The 16032-nt window shown below is 39.0% G+C and overlaps 1 protein-coding gene across 5 annotated transcripts in view; it reads right to left on the reverse strand.

Annotated features, from left to right (window-relative positions):
- Positions 1–561: 561 nt before the first annotated feature.
- The window catches only part of LOC149065227 (ribitol-5-phosphate transferase FKTN-like), a 59340-nt gene continuing 43869 nt past the window's right edge, over positions 562–16032 (reverse strand). For all 5 annotated transcript variants that reach the window (XM_089254154.1, XM_089254153.1, XM_089254156.1 and 2 more), the window contains one exon: positions 562–730. The gene's annotated coding sequence lies outside the window, so the exon portion shown is untranslated. The remainder of the gene's footprint in view (positions 731–16032) is intronic.

A 16032-nucleotide genomic window follows, 5' to 3' on the forward strand; every position in this document is an offset into this window, starting at 1 on the left:
CTTTCTGTATCCCCCCCTTTTTTTTATAGTATACGCACAAAAATACGAAGATATGCAGCCGACAGAACAGATGATGCGCCACGTATAACAACACAAACGCGTAACTTGATAAAGTTACACGTTTCTGCTGACGCGAAATGGTCCTATTCGGTCCTCGCGGAGCAGAACCTGCTGCCGCTGTGGTGGTCATTGAGACGGACTCGCATAGCGGGTTCGAACCCCACTGGTGCCACAGTGGTGGCCGGCTGAAATTGACTTTCTCCGATTCCCAACTTCGAGGAGCGAATGCAAGTCGATCTCCCCGTTAGAAAGTCTCGAGACACGCCGATAACGGTACAAACATTCAATCATTACAATTCACTTCTTAAGTATAGATGGCAGCACTGAAAAATCAGACACAACACTAGTAAATTGCCCATGGCGACAGACAGGAGTTGTGCTCGGTCTGTTACTGAAAAAAACCCGTTCCTTAGGAAAACCCGGCTTTAGAACGAAAATTTTGGAGCATTTACAATGTTAGCGAGAGAACATTCGAGTATGTATCGAAAAAAAAACACTCACCTCATGTTGACCGTTTTTTTTTCCTTCCAAAGGAACATTTGCTTAGAATTACAGATGACCATCCGTCACGACAACATTTCAAATTTCGCACGTTTTCTTGAATATCCAACACACATTTCGAACAACACCGTCATCGATATCGCACAATGATTTTGCAAGATCATTCCCACTATAATAGTAATATATATATATGTTGCAGTACATTATATATATATTATATATTACACATACAATACTTATAAATGACGTGATTATGATGTCTGTTCATTTTCTTTTTAACGGACATGTTAGCCTTTTGAGTTTAGCCACAGATATTGCACAAGATATAATCCAAATCCTACATAGTACATCGAAGAAGTTTCGATTTCCACGAAAACCTATCATTTTTAAAAAATAATATAGAGCAGGGGTGACCACACAACAGCTGGCCCGCGGGCCGCAACGCGAGGTGATCTCGTGCGGCCCGCGTAAAAGATTTAAAACCAAAAAACACTATTATATTTTTCCCATTAGTTTCGAATGACAAAATTGCGGTTAATGTAGAAAAAATATATATTCCTGATTTGAAAAAAACAAAAACAATTTGAATTTTCAACACGAAACACAAAACCTCTTTAAATATACTGGTCACGTGATTCATTTCAGAAACTTACCGTACGAGTTATGAAAGTAGCAGTGGCAGATTTTCTTGCGCAATCATCGAAGGTCAGGATGACCTCGACGAGCAAAATATCCCTCAAAAAAGTATTTTTCAATTAGGGTTTTCCATAAAAATGTAAAAACAAGCAGACCAAGTTCACCACCGAAGTACTAACTAACTAATACACGTGCGATCGTGACGACGGGTACCCGTCCTTTTCACCGGAGCCGGATGACGATTCCACTGCCGGACTCCACAACTCAACATATCACATATTCGAGTTTGCGAAAGTCATGCGCTGAAGGATGTCATGAAATGCTCAAAGAAGGATAAAAAAAAAAGTAGCCTTGGACGAATTCCTCACTGAAGCCGGGAATATTCTCACCAGTTAATATGACTTTGAGCCAATGGAGAGTTGCCTTTGAAGTCTTAAAAACTTTATCTCAGAAATGTTTCTTATCAGTTTGCACTTTTTTGAAATTCTAATAATTTGTAATTTCGACGATATTTCTCATGCACAAATACATACTAACGGCCGTATTCACCGGCAGAGTTTAAACTGCAATCGCAGGTTAAACGTTAAAGGATTAGAGCATAGGCGGTGATAAACTTGGGGGGGGGGGGCACGATGATGATGATGGCGATTCAAATATGCCTATGTACATTAGATCAGGTGACTTCACCTTTGACTCTGGGACCACCATGCCCTCCAGAGATTGATTATTTCTTGAAATTAATATTCAAATCACAAAAAATCCAATGAAGAGGAAAAATGGGGGCATTTTCTTTTCAATTTTTGTTTTTCCGCTTCAAATAATTACAATGAGAAGAGAATGGCATTTTCCCTTGGATGTTTGCTAACGATATTATTTTGCCGCCAACGATAAATGGCCAGGCCTGACTACCTCTACGAATTCGCCCAATCAGGGAACGAAATACGGGTTTTCTAACATTTTGTCTGTAGATATAGTGAACACGCGTGAGCGACAGTTCTAGAAAAAAGAACCGGCTCTTCCATCGCACCAAAGCTGGTTAAAGAGTAAAGGTGGATACACACACTGTGCTGACGTGACGTGTTACCACACGTTAATGTGTGTGATATAAAGTTCCACCAATGAGCCTTTTGTAGGTACGTTCACACTGTGCTGACGTGACGTGGTAAAGTCTGTGATGACGTAATCTGACATGACACGCAAAAATCCGTGCACACTACTCTGACGTGACGTGGGACCAGGTAGAAATGCGTGCGATATAAATTCCACCTATGAGCCTTCTGTAGGTACGTTCACACTGTGCTGACTCATAGGCGGCGATAGACTTAGAAGTCTGGGGGGGGGGGGTGCACGGTCATTATTGCTGGGGGAGGCAAGGTGGTGATGATGATGTCAATCCATATATACATTAGGTCAGTTGACTCTACCTTTGACGCTAGGGGCCGCCCCCCGTATCTCCGCCCATGGATTAGAGACCTAAACGTATTGGTAAAAATCCTGAATTAAACCAATCCGTATTGATCTCCAATCCTTTCATCTGATATTGTATTTTAAACCTGTCGGTGAATACGGCCGTTACTGACGTACATTACATAGACCTTCCTAGACTGTTAACTATAGTCCGACTGTAATCCCATCATCAGCCCTGAGGGCTAGGGCATGGGGGGGGGCAAAAATTCGAGTCTGGTCTGGTCCACGCTGCAGTTCCAATTTACGTATTGTTTCCTCCTACGCTGATTTCACTACCTATGTGTGTGAGAGAGAACATAATAGCACCCAATCAACTCGGTGCGGCTTATATGCCGGAGTTCTCTCCCTTGTGCACGCGGCTTATATAAAGGAGTTTTATTTCTGGTGAGGCCCGCGACACTGCGTCTGACCATTATTTTGGCATTCGAACAGAGAGTAGTGGACCACCCCTGATACAGAGCATAAGTGTCTTTATCCTTTTGATACTGTAAATTTGTATGACTTGCATGGCATCTGTATGACTAGCCCGCTGTGCATTGAACCATACAAATCAACGGGAACAACAATATGATTAACCCTCTAAGCGGTTTTTAAAATTTTCCTCTGATCCGCATTATAACTGCCACAGTGGAAATAAAAGCGTGTTAAGAGCCCGAGACATTTCGGGGTGACCGGAATAAAGCAGATCAAGATTGACGAGATATCTCGGGTTCGCCGCTGTAAGGGTTAAGCGTGCGTGAAGCTGTCTTGCCTTCTCCAACCGATGCGCGCCCAGCCTAACAGGCAATAAAATGTTTTGCGATGTACGTTTTCCTTATTTTTTGCTGATGGCAGCAATGTGTGATTCCAGTATAATATTAATATGCTCTATTAGTACAGTGAAACCTCTCTTCTGCGGACACCCGCAGGACAAAAAATTCGTCCGTAAAAGAGGGGGGGGACCGTTAATCAGGGGGTTTGAAATGAATACTTTTATTATACAAGGGGAAATTATTATTTGGCCGTAAAAGGGGAGAGGCGTGTCCGATAAGAGGGGTTTTACTGTATACACGAGAGAAAAAGCGTCCGAGCGCTGCCCCCCCCCCCCGCCAAATAGAAACAAAACTATGTTATAATTCTTGAATTAAAATCTTTTTGTCCGTTTAAAACAGATGTGCAGCATGAACATGCTGCGGAATAAAAGATATATCACAGTCGATCCTGCTTATAACGTTCCCGCTTAATACGACTAAGTTTTACGAATTAAGCTTTTCCCCCTATATTGACAATGTTAATTTTTCCCGGATACAACGTTTGAACGTTTTGCTATTCCCGCTTACAACGTTCGAAACATTCACATCGGGCTTTTTCCTCCCTTGAAAACAGCGTAAAGAAACTTTTCTTCTCATTTTTTTTCAAGGGTTTTGAAAGAACAGATAAGAACTAGAAAAGTTTTCAGAAGGGGTTAAATTTTTTTCCCTTTACGGTCTTATTCAAATTTGCCGCACTATAATCGATATATAGCACTATAAATCGATTCCAAAAAAAAGGACATCCAAAAAATGATTATGAACGTACGCGTATAACAAAGCAATAAAACGGTGGGGTCTTCCCATCCACCTCCGAATGTATTGATACGAAATCAAGCCGCAAAAAGAGTGACATGGACACAAAACTAAACAACTTGACAGATTTTTAGATCAAATAGCATTTGAAGGCGGCTTTTTCTGATGAGAAAAGTCAGATTTTCCCAACTGTATTCCTTGGAATTCTTCACAGAACAGCCAATAAGATGCTTTCACGACCTTTGGAATTTTGGGAAATGAAGCAATATTATTGCTTCATATTGTTATTGAATAACAACGTTAGATTTTGCACAGCACAGTTCGAGTCAAAATGTCTCAGGGCAAGTTAAAAAGAAAACCTCTAAGTGTAGAGGAAAAAATAAATATTCTTAAATATGTAGATGATAACCCTGTATTTTCTGGAGTTACAACAGCAAAACATTCAATTTGCTTCCCAGCACGTTACACAATCAAAATGTAAGATTTCTTTTTTCTATATATGTGTATACAGGGTTCTGTTCATGGACCAACAAACTCAGAGGGTTGTTGCAATGGGACATAGTGTCGCAAACCATGTTGAGGGGATCACGAAAAACGCGAGCAGACGCCGAGTCCAGAGGAGACGAAAGGTGGATGTTAGTTGATCGCTGAATGCGTTCGTGGGTTCGCTCACCATATCTGACGTAAGCAGTGTCGCGAAACGCTGCCTGTGGACACACACACCGGAGGATCTCATAGCGCGGATTGTCGTCGTTGCGGCAGGCATCAGAAGCATACCTGGTATCTTCGAGCGCGTCCGGGAATCGTTTCTACGTCGTTGTAGATAGACTGCGCAATGGCGTCAGCGACCGCCACTTCCAACAATTCTTGTAATAATTAATCAAATAAATCTTTTTTGTTGTTATTATTGTAATTTTTGTTGTTATTATTGTAATTTTTGTTGTTATTATTGTACTTTTTGTTGTTATTATTGTAATTTTTGTTGTTATTATTGTAATTTTTGTTGTTATTATTGTACTTTTTGTCGTTCCAGCGTGACGTCGAAACCCGCATGCGTTTTTCGCGATTTTCACCCTCTCGACGTGGTTTGCGACACCACGTTCCATTGCAATTTTTGTTCCTCTTGATGCTTACTAACAACCCTCTGAGTTTGTCGATCCATTAACAGAACACCCTGTATATATACTGTATAGTTTTCTTGTTTTTCCCTACAAACTACATCCCGTATAACGCACGTAAATACTTATTGGAATAACAAATGCATATACTTGCTTCCTATTAAATCTCTACATGTACCTTAATGTTTGTTAATAAATTAAAAACACTACATAAAATAGCTATGGTCAGTGAAAAACGATCTTATAATTCTTATAGACATTTCCCGCTTATAACGTTTTTTAGTTGCGATTTTTGAAAAAACGTTATACGCGGGATCGACCGTATATAGAGTGTCTCCTCTCAGGAGGAAAAAGTACTTCACCACAGCCACCTACCAAATAAAACCGAAACTATCTATTACAATCGATTGTCCGTTTAAAACTGGTATGCAGCATCAAAATTAGAACAGCACATGGTGTGATAGTGATGTATTGTTAATTTTTATGCTGCACACCGGTTTGAAGTCTATGCTTAATATATTCCAGTTTACTAAGTTTTTATGTTTGCCACAAAATTTCAGAAATTTATTTTTTGCTGTACCGAATATATATAGTCATATACGGTTGCGCAGTACCAAAGACTATTTCAGTCGCAGCAGGTATTCACAAGACACAGCAGTGGTTCCCAAACCTTTTGAAGCGCAACCCCCCCCCCTTTGAGAAAAATTTTATCGGGGACCCCCCAGAGTAAGCCGATTCAAATCAGCTTTATCTAAATCATGATTTAAATCACAAAATTTAAATTTTGTTTTTCCTTTACATAAATTGAATGATATTGAAGTAAACGTAATCTGGTGTGGATTGCATGTTACTAATATGCGATAAAGTTTGTGATTAAAAGAAGTATAGATCTTTGGGGTACACACAGACTTGAACTTAATCCAGTGTAGAAAGAAAACTGCACTATTTCTAGATTTTGTGCATAGAAAAAATTGCAGGAAAATACAGGGAGCTAAACTGCATTATATTAAATGCATTGCAATGTAGCAGTAGGGTTTTCATGATTAAAAAACAGAGGAATCATTTTCCGTATGAAGCCTTGCCCTCATTGCTGATGCAAAATAATAGAATTCGTACCAAAATAAATACCATTAGGCCTTTGACTTTACCTTCCGTATTAAAATTTTGAATTTGCTCGTTTTTTTTTTTTTACCAAAACTCGTTAAATCTGTGAAAGAATAAAAATGTGTAAGCTAATTAACCCATTTGCATGATAAACACATGTATGCGCGGAATTCTCTTAGCCATTATCACCAAAGCGTAGGCTGACCATATTTCCTCGAAAGAAATACGGGACATTCGGATTCAAAATACGGGAAAATACGGGACATCGCCAATTATCGCCAAGAACAACGCCAAAAGTGAACAATGTTGCCAAATATTGGTGAAATTACAGAAAAATCGCAATGGCGGGAAACGAAGCATTACTACTAATTGCTGTGGATTCCACAAAATAAAAGGTTCACCAAACCAAATATGGGAGAATAATGTTGTTATTTGTAGTTGTAATTATCATAATATAATTTATGAGTTCAAAAATTTCTTCAATCTTCGACTTCAATAAAGAATAAAACTCCAAGGCGTCATGTAGAAAACGGGAGAAACCGGGACACTTTTGTCAAAAAGTCGGGACGGCTAGAAAAAGGAAAAAAACCGGGACCGTCCCGGGAAATACGGGACGTATGGTCACCCTACCAAAGCGCAGTTATACGAGCTAGTTTTTTTATGCATAAGAACAAAACACTAGAGTACTATCATACTGTATAAAACTATTAAATTTAATTTTAAAATTATATTCAATGTATATCTTCATTGAGAACTAAGTAAAATTATAAATTCTTTGTGTACGCCATTTTGTTTTTCGCTTTTTATAATTTTGAAATATTTCTAACTTTATACAATAAAAAAAACTTTGGTGATATGGGCCAATTTCCCACTTTTTCGAATGATGCAAATGGGTTAAGCAAAATCATGCAAGTCGGAAACACATCCATTCATTGTGCAAGAAACAATCTTGCCCAATAGAATTTGTTTTATTTAGTTGATGCTAAATGGTCCTTCGAGTAAATTGAGTTGTCCGCACCATATGTGGGATACTGAGTTGTCACCACTCATTCACTTTAATGGGGGAAGCTCATGAATAAAAACATTTTTCTCTACAAGAAAAATGCTAATCCATAAAGTCAAGTGGAGGTTCAACGACCTTTCATGTTACATAAACACAGATATTTGGTGTTCGTATTTTTCGCTTATAGTTCGTGCATCAATTGCAGCAATTTCAGCATCAATGCTTAGTTAAATTTGAGCGATTAGGAAAAAAAAAAAAGCAGTTAGGTGATATGATAATATGCATTCGTAATGATTAACAAGATTTGTTTTAATTAGTCAGTTAATTTTAATCAAAAAAATCTGATTTAAATCGAAAAAAATCTGATTTTTTCATACAATGGGAACCCTCTTTACAGAAAATGGCCGTATGTCCCGGTTTTATGGAATACCCCTGTTTTTTGTTAACAAATGTGCTTTAGTTTCCGTAATCAATGATGAATGAAAAGAATTATTTTCCGGTACTTAGTTGCAGAACCTGTTTTATTATGAAATTCCAAACCACCCGCATGTTTTTTAGATTTGAATCCTACTGACGGTGTCGTCATCACAGCCGCGAGTTAGAACGGAATGAGTATCTTGAGCACCGTAACGGTGCAGAGTGAATAACTGGGTAACCAAACGGAAGGTTTCACAATTACCCGAACGCAGAGCCCAGTGCAAAAATATTTTCGGGTTCCTTTTCTAGGGAGGACGGTTCCAGTTTATTTCGTTATAATATTTTGAATGGTCGTAACATTTTCAGGCATAGCCAATCCTTGCTTTATTGTACAGTGAAACCTGTACGGAAACAGAACTGCGTTGCAGTTTTTTTGCGATGTAATTTTTTTAATGTAGTTTTTGTAAATATTTTTTACATAAAATAAATCCGCGTTAGCCCCCACCCCGAAATGGATTCGGCAGCAAATTGTCACTACACCAGGGGCTCTCAAACTGTTCGCCTCAAACCTTTGTTAGGGGTGCCGTGGAGCTGTGAACCTGACAAAGGTTTTTCTAAAATATTCTTTGTTAAACAGCTCTGGGGAGCTGGCGGAGCTCGCGGATAAGCACTGAATAGGGGTGATAGGAGAAAGGGGTGCCGCGGGTTCGAAAAAGTTTGAGAACCTCTGCCCTAGATGATTGGCTATTGATATCGAACTAGTGGACCTTTAGGACCACTAGTTTAGTTATTATAAAAAAAATGCTCACAAAACGAAACGAAAGAAAATATAGAACAGAAATATATAGAATAGAAACGAAAAAGAAATATATACTGTTCCGGATAATTTCTCACAAGACTTCGAGATTGTAAAACAAGAAGCGGTTCGACGGATAAACACGGATTTATTTACAGAACAGCAATTTACACGTATTTACAAACTAACCAGAGACAGCTAACAACTTTCTCGCAAAGTTCAATCACAACTGACTTTTCATCCAATCTTTCTCTCCTCCCTACTATTTATAGGTCTGGTCGATGCTTCGAGAAAAAAGAATATTCCACAAATTTCTGTTTCATAGCACCAGGATTGTGGCGCCGCTGTCTGGGTGGGCGTGACCTTCTGGAAGCTTCTGTCCAACCCTCCACCAGATCTTCGCCAATCGCACCTAATTCCGCTAAACCGAAACCGGTATCAACAGATTTCGATATTTCTGACAGCCATCGAACAAATCGCGCCATCTATCGTCTAAAGATCGTAACAATACATTATATATATACACACATATATATATATATATATATATATATATAAAAAGACAGGATGCAGTTAAATAAACCATCGGTATTTATACGTATCCATATCACTCTATAGTTCAAAGTTAATACGCCTTCCCGGCAAATTCGTATGAGGACTTGTTAGCCCGTTCGGGTTTGAGGCCGTTCTCGTAAGTACGTAAGCGAATGCCGTTCAATGATTTAAAATTGCGTTGTGTATATTTAAAGTATAATAACCCAGGCAAAGTTTACACAAAGTAGTCATACACGAGATGCTGGAAGTTAATTAGTTTATTTACACTCTAGTTAATTTAATTAATGCAACTTGTATTTTTCATGCCATATCATCATCCTTATTAAACATTATTAATACATATTCCATTCAAGGATACTTAACAAAATCTTCGGTTGGCCCCCAAAACTATTAAGCTCTTGGCCCTGAACATTATATGACCCGTGATTTTCCATTACATCTCAGTTCGCCCCCAAAACAATTTATTACTAGTACCTACACTATATGTCACATATGGGAGAGAGAATATAATCCATGCATCACTCACCAGGTGAGACCCTTCTCCAGTCTTTAGCTTTAGCCCCTTAGACACTCATCGCAGCCAAGAAACGATTCCTCTGATTACAACTCTCGTCTTCACAAGTCATCTCTTTTTCAGTCTAGTTTCGTTACTGCCTTTCTAACTCTCCCATTCTCAATTCCCCCGTATCCAGATTTTCTCATCCCTTTAAGATTTCATTTCGGACGTCCCCCGTCCCTTGGAAAACTCCACCCATTTAATTTGATTTGATATTTTACCCATCATCTCTAAGTTTCTATTCGTTTCTTGAAGGTTTATTCATAAGATTGGCCACTGCCGATCCATCCCTAATTTCTTTGTCCAAGCGACTCTCCCTTCAGGACCCCGAGAACCCCAACGGCCATGGCCTAACCTACATTGAAGCTTCCCATGACTAACACTCGGCATTTTAGATCCTCTGTTATACTTCAATTGCACCCCCCTAATAAAGGGATTCTACTTCTACTTAAATGGCCGTCATCTAATCTTGAAATTTGTCTATTCATTCGTTGGTCCCTTCATTTTCTTCGATTCCCCGCTTTTTCTCCAAGAAAACACTCCTCGGACGATCCCTTTTGCCTAGGGCACCCCTGAAGTACAACCGACCAGATGCTTTGTGACGGTAACTAAAAGATTCCCTAATGAATGGCGATTGCCCCATCTACTTACATCGGCCTGTGATTGTATTTCATTTTAATTGGGACTATGTTCCCACCGCTTGGACAAAGCTTCTTCCATCGACATGACGCCGCTTACTTTAAACCCTCAAGAAACATGTCTACCATCCATAGACAACCATTCTTATTTACGTTCCTATTGTTCAATTATTTGTTTGCTGTACATATAGTATATCGGTTACTGTCGCCTGCTATCGGCGCCTGGAGACCTACAGTTCTAAATAGTTAAATCCAAAAATCAAATTAAAATACTCCAAACTATCAATTTAAATATATCTGAAAATAATAATTTTAAATATTCCCTGTATTCTATATTTCTATTTTAACTAGCACAAGCTAGTTAACATTCCTCCCCTTTTTCTAAAAAAAAGATCCATTTTTTTTTTCCCCTTTCCATGGTGAGCGATGATGATGATGATACTCTCTTTCCCTTACAATGTGTCAGCATATTAACGAACTACCATTCATGTTGCTGGAAATGAACATTCAAACAATCTAATATTCTCTTCATGTCAACTCATCTTCTTTCTATTACATACGTTAATAACGCATGTTGTACACTCCCACCAAAATGTAAACAAATATCATGATACTTCAATTGAAATACACTATGCAATAAATGAACCAATAAAACAAATTAATGCACCAAACTTATAAGAGAGAAATAAATGAAACATAATATATAACACAGTAAGACATATAAACACATATTTCAACCTATGCCACGTCTTAGTATATTATTCACTGTTTGCTATCAGAGAGATGTAGCTTATACAGTATATCGTATACAAGCACTTGAAGAACACCTGATGTGTTATTCGGAAATTCTTGCTGAATTATCTACTCGCAAAAGTATTTATCTTCTTCATATGATTCCAAATCTGAAAATCGTCCTGAACGAAGCCTAGAATGTCACTATCTCGACGTTCAGTGTCTCTTAGCGTCACACAGTCACACGCGAAATAGTTCGTTAATTTATTTCATGATGATATGTACCAATTGGACAACACTCCAATTAGAGAACAACTGTCAGCCGGCATGGTTCCAGCTGAAAACCCAATTGAAAATTGAGATGCTGCTTTTCCCAGTGCACCACTGTTATTGGAACTACACGTTACATAGTTTGTCTTTTCTCCGAGGTGAGGTAAACTTTGAACACACCTGTTGGCTTCATCCACTACAACCCACGATAATCGCAGATTTCTAAGGTATATGAAGATTCACTGCTCACTGGATTCGATTATAATAGTTCGGAACACATTTTAGGCTGGGTGCTCCCAATAATCTCCCAGCTGCTAGTCTGGTCGCATTCATCGAATACAGTTCATATTGGCCGCGTAAAACGTAGGACTCCATGCGAATTCGTGATGGAATTCTCCCATCTGATGCATGTCCCTGCTATTAGGCTTTTTACCTAGCAGTGACACTAGGCACCGTGTTCACAGGTTATACACTGCATACCTTCTAAACCCGTGCATCGTGATCCTTTAGACGTTAGGCATCAACACTGCTGACCAATGGAAGGCTTGGATGATCTGGAATCTTTGCGCTTCCCATCATGACGAGTAGCTGCCCATCTGCTGATGAAGTTGCAATGATAATGAGAGTTTATTCATCGAACTACGCTCTTATTGTCGGCTACTGTTCATTGTCACGTGTGATGCACACCCAAATGTGGCACCAGGTGAATATAGGTGAAGATGCTTCGGTCTCTTCCGGTCCCTCGTGAAATAGCATCAGTGCTCTGGTCGACACCGTTAACACCTTTCGGCACTGTTACACTGTTTACAGTACTGCATGTAACTTATAGACAAAGTGATTAACATGATATATCTCTCTCCCAATTGTTAATATGTCACCTATACTAGTTCACACATTAGTTTATACAATTGCTCTTTTTTTTTTTTTTTTTTTTAAATCTATATACAAGTGATATATATCTCATATTTTCCATATTTACATCTTTCTTCGAACTCTCGCCTTGAGTGTTTAAATTTATACTTAGCTAATCACATTAACTAATTTCTCAGCTAACCTATCTGCTAATCGATCAAATAACGTTTTCTCAGATTCAGGTATGTTTACTGGTTTAATCATCCATGAATATATTCTGTCAGCTAAATTCTGCTCTGTTCTATCGTCAGTGGTCTCTGCATGACTACTCTCTGGTAAATTTTGCCGCACCGGAACACTTAAATTTTCGGCGGTCCCATCTACAGTATTTAATTTCTGTACTTGCCCTCGTTCATTTCGGGTTCTTAAATTATATCGAGATTGCGGTAAATTTTGACCTTCCCTATTTTCACTTTCGGATTCATCCTTATCAGTAGCAATGTCATTAGGTTCTGACTGAGCATTATCCTGGGGCAACGATGTATTTACGACATCGGTATCTTCTGTACTTGTCTCTTGGCTATTGCTATTATTCTGCTGGACAAAGGGACATAGAAGGTAGGGTGGCAACACAAAACTTTCTTCTTCTTCTTCCTCCTCCTCCTCCTCTACTCCGAAACTGTGGGTGACGTCTTCTTCTCCCGCACTTTTAAGATCTCTTTGTGCACCCTCCGGGGTTTCTTTTTCCCTCGAATTTTCACCTCCTCCCCTTTGTGGTGGGAAAGGCTCGTACGGTCTTTCAAGAGAAACTTTTGCTAACCGATCTGAATGAACTAACTGTGAATCCTTTGGATTCGCTACATTCCGTATGCGAAACAAAACAGGAGATTTTCTTTCAATTACCCTGTAAGGACCTGTGGAAGGCCTATTCAACTTCGCACTTTGACCTCTCTTTTGCCTCCCGGGGTTATATAGGTATACCAAATCGCCTAGCAATATGTTCTTATCCGTAGCTGTTTTCTCCCTATATTTCTCTTGTTTCTCCGCTGCCTCTACCATACTATGTTTCACATACTCATGGGCTTTCTCCTACCATGTTTACTTGATGATCCATTTTGATACAGAATATTTTTACACAAAAAAAAAAAATTCCCAATTTTGAAGTTAATATCTAAAGATTCGTAATTTGTATCGAATCCTGGTCTTAAAGGCACCAAATGTTAGCCCGTTCGGGTTTGAGGCCGTTCTCGTAAGTACGTAAGCGAATGCCGTTCAATGATTTAAAATTGCGTTGTGTATATTTAAAGTATAATAACCCAGGCAAAGTTTACACAAAGTAGTCATACACGAGATGCTGGAAGTTAATTAGTTTATTTACACTCTAGTTAATTTAATTAATGCAACTTGTATTTTTCATGCCATATCATCATCCTTATTAAACATTATTAATACATATTCCATTCAAGGATACTTAACAAAATCTTCGGTTGGCCCCCAAAACTATTAAGCTCTTGGCCCTGAACATTATATGACCCGTGATTTTCCATTACATCTCAGTTCGCCCCCAAAACAATTTATTACTAGTACCTACACTATATGTCACATATGGGAGAGAGAATATAATCCATGCATCACTCACCAGGTGAGACCCTTCTCCAGTCTTTAGCTTTAGCCCCTTAGACACTCATCGCAGCCAAGAAACGATTCCTCTGATTACAACTCTCGTCTTCACAAGTCATCTCTTTTTCAGTCTAGTTTCGTTACTGCCTTTCTAACTCTCCCATTCTCAATTCCCCCGTATCCAGATTTTCTCATCCCTTTAAGATTTCATTTCGGACGTCCCCCGTCCCTTGGAAAACTCCACCCATTTAATTTGATTTGATATTTTACCCATCATCTCTAAGTTTCTATTCGTTTCTTGAAGGTTTATTCATAAGATTGGCCACTGCCGATCCATCCCTAATTTCTTTGTCCAAGCGACTCTCCCTTCAGGACCCCGAGAACCCCAACGGCCATGGCCTAACCTACATTGAAGCTTCCCATGACTAACACTCGGCATTTTAGATCCTCTGTTATACTTCAATTGCACCCCCCTAATAAAGGGATTCTACTTCTACTTAAATGGCCGTCATCTAATCTTGAAATTTGTCTATTCATTCGTTGGTCCCTTCATTTTCTTCGATTCCCCGCTTTTTCTCCAAGAAAACACTCCTCGGACGATCCCTTTTGCCTAGGGCACCCCTGAAGTACAACCGACCAGATGCTTTGTGACGGTAACTAAAAGATTCCCTAATGAATGGCGATTGCCCCATCTACTTACATCGGCCTGTGATTGTATTTCATTTTAATTGGGACTATGTTCCCACCGCTTGGACAAAGCTTCTTCCATCGACATGACGCCGCTTACTTTAAACCCTCAAGAAACATGTCTACCATCCATAGACAACCATTCTTATTTACGTTCCTATTGTTCAATTATTTGTTTGCTGTACATATAGTATATCGGTTACTGTCGCCTGCTATCGGCGCCTGGAGACCTACAGTTCTAAATAGTTAAATCCAAAAATCAAATTAAAATACTCCAAACTATCAATTTAAATATATCTGAAAATAATAATTTTAAATATTCCCTGTATTCTATATTTCTATTTTAACTAGCACAAGCTAGTTAACATACTGTCGTCCCTAAAAGGATGGGAATCGGCTGAGAATTCCATTCTGGTCTGGTCTAGTTCAAAGTCCGTGTCAATGTTTGACCCAGGGTGACCTCTGGGCCGGAACGTTGTCAGGAGACTACGAATATTTTGTATTTTATACAATTTTCGTTTTATAAAGGTCACACACATAAAAACATTAATCAGTGAAGGGATAATTTTTTGATTCCGTCGAAAACAGGTTTCCGTCGCATACAGTGTCCGCCTTTACATAGGTTTCGCTTTGATAAAATTATTTTTCAATCACAGTAGTATTTTCTATTATAGCGAGTACCCAGTATACCATACTCCCCACAATATATTTAACCCAACACCGACTCTCCTTCCTGATATTTTTGAGCCCTCTCAACAGGCCCATTATTTAGGGAGGGGCGGTCCCCCTGGCTTTCGAAAATACACTAAAAATGGTATATATATATATATACAAATAAATACAGGGTGATTATAAAAAAACTATCCCGACATATGGGCCCCTAACTCGGTGAGAAAATTTCGAAAATATCAAATGGCAACACCAAGTTTTTTGTATTGCAATGTGATCTCCATTGTGAAAAACCCTAAATAGTGTTCGAACGGCAACTGTAGCATGAAAATCACCGGCGGTAGATGAGGAGAAAAGTGAGGGCAACCAATAAGGACAGAGAAGCAGCATAAAATAAAGCATTTTATTGTGTTTTCCACATGACCTTGTGGAGGACTAGTCAGGCTGGGATGGATCTCAGCCGAAGAAACGGTGTGACGAATGAAACGAACATTAATGCTCTGGTGCACGGCAAAGTCCTTTTTACTTGCCTAGCTCCGGGGATTTTCGTGCTACAGTTGTCATTCCAACGCTATTTAGTGTTTTTCAGTATGGAGATCGCATTCCAATACAAAAAACTTGGTGTTCCCATTTGATATTTTCGAAATTTTCTCACTGTAACCGTAACTGTTAGAGTGACACTGTCGTTTTCCATATCATTCTTGAGCGCATACCTCAAAATACCTTATGCCAAAATTTCATTCAGTTTCTGTGAATGGTATGATAGTTAGGGGCCCATATGTCGGGATAGTTTTTTTATAATCATCC

This window comes from Pholcus phalangioides, unplaced genomic scaffold, assembly GCF_987345545.1.
Source record: "Pholcus phalangioides strain wild (caught in Gottingen) unplaced genomic scaffold, Ppha-v1.0 ptg000040l_1, whole genome shotgun sequence".
Classification (NCBI taxonomy): Eukaryota; Metazoa; Arthropoda; class Arachnida; order Araneae; family Pholcidae; genus Pholcus; species Pholcus phalangioides.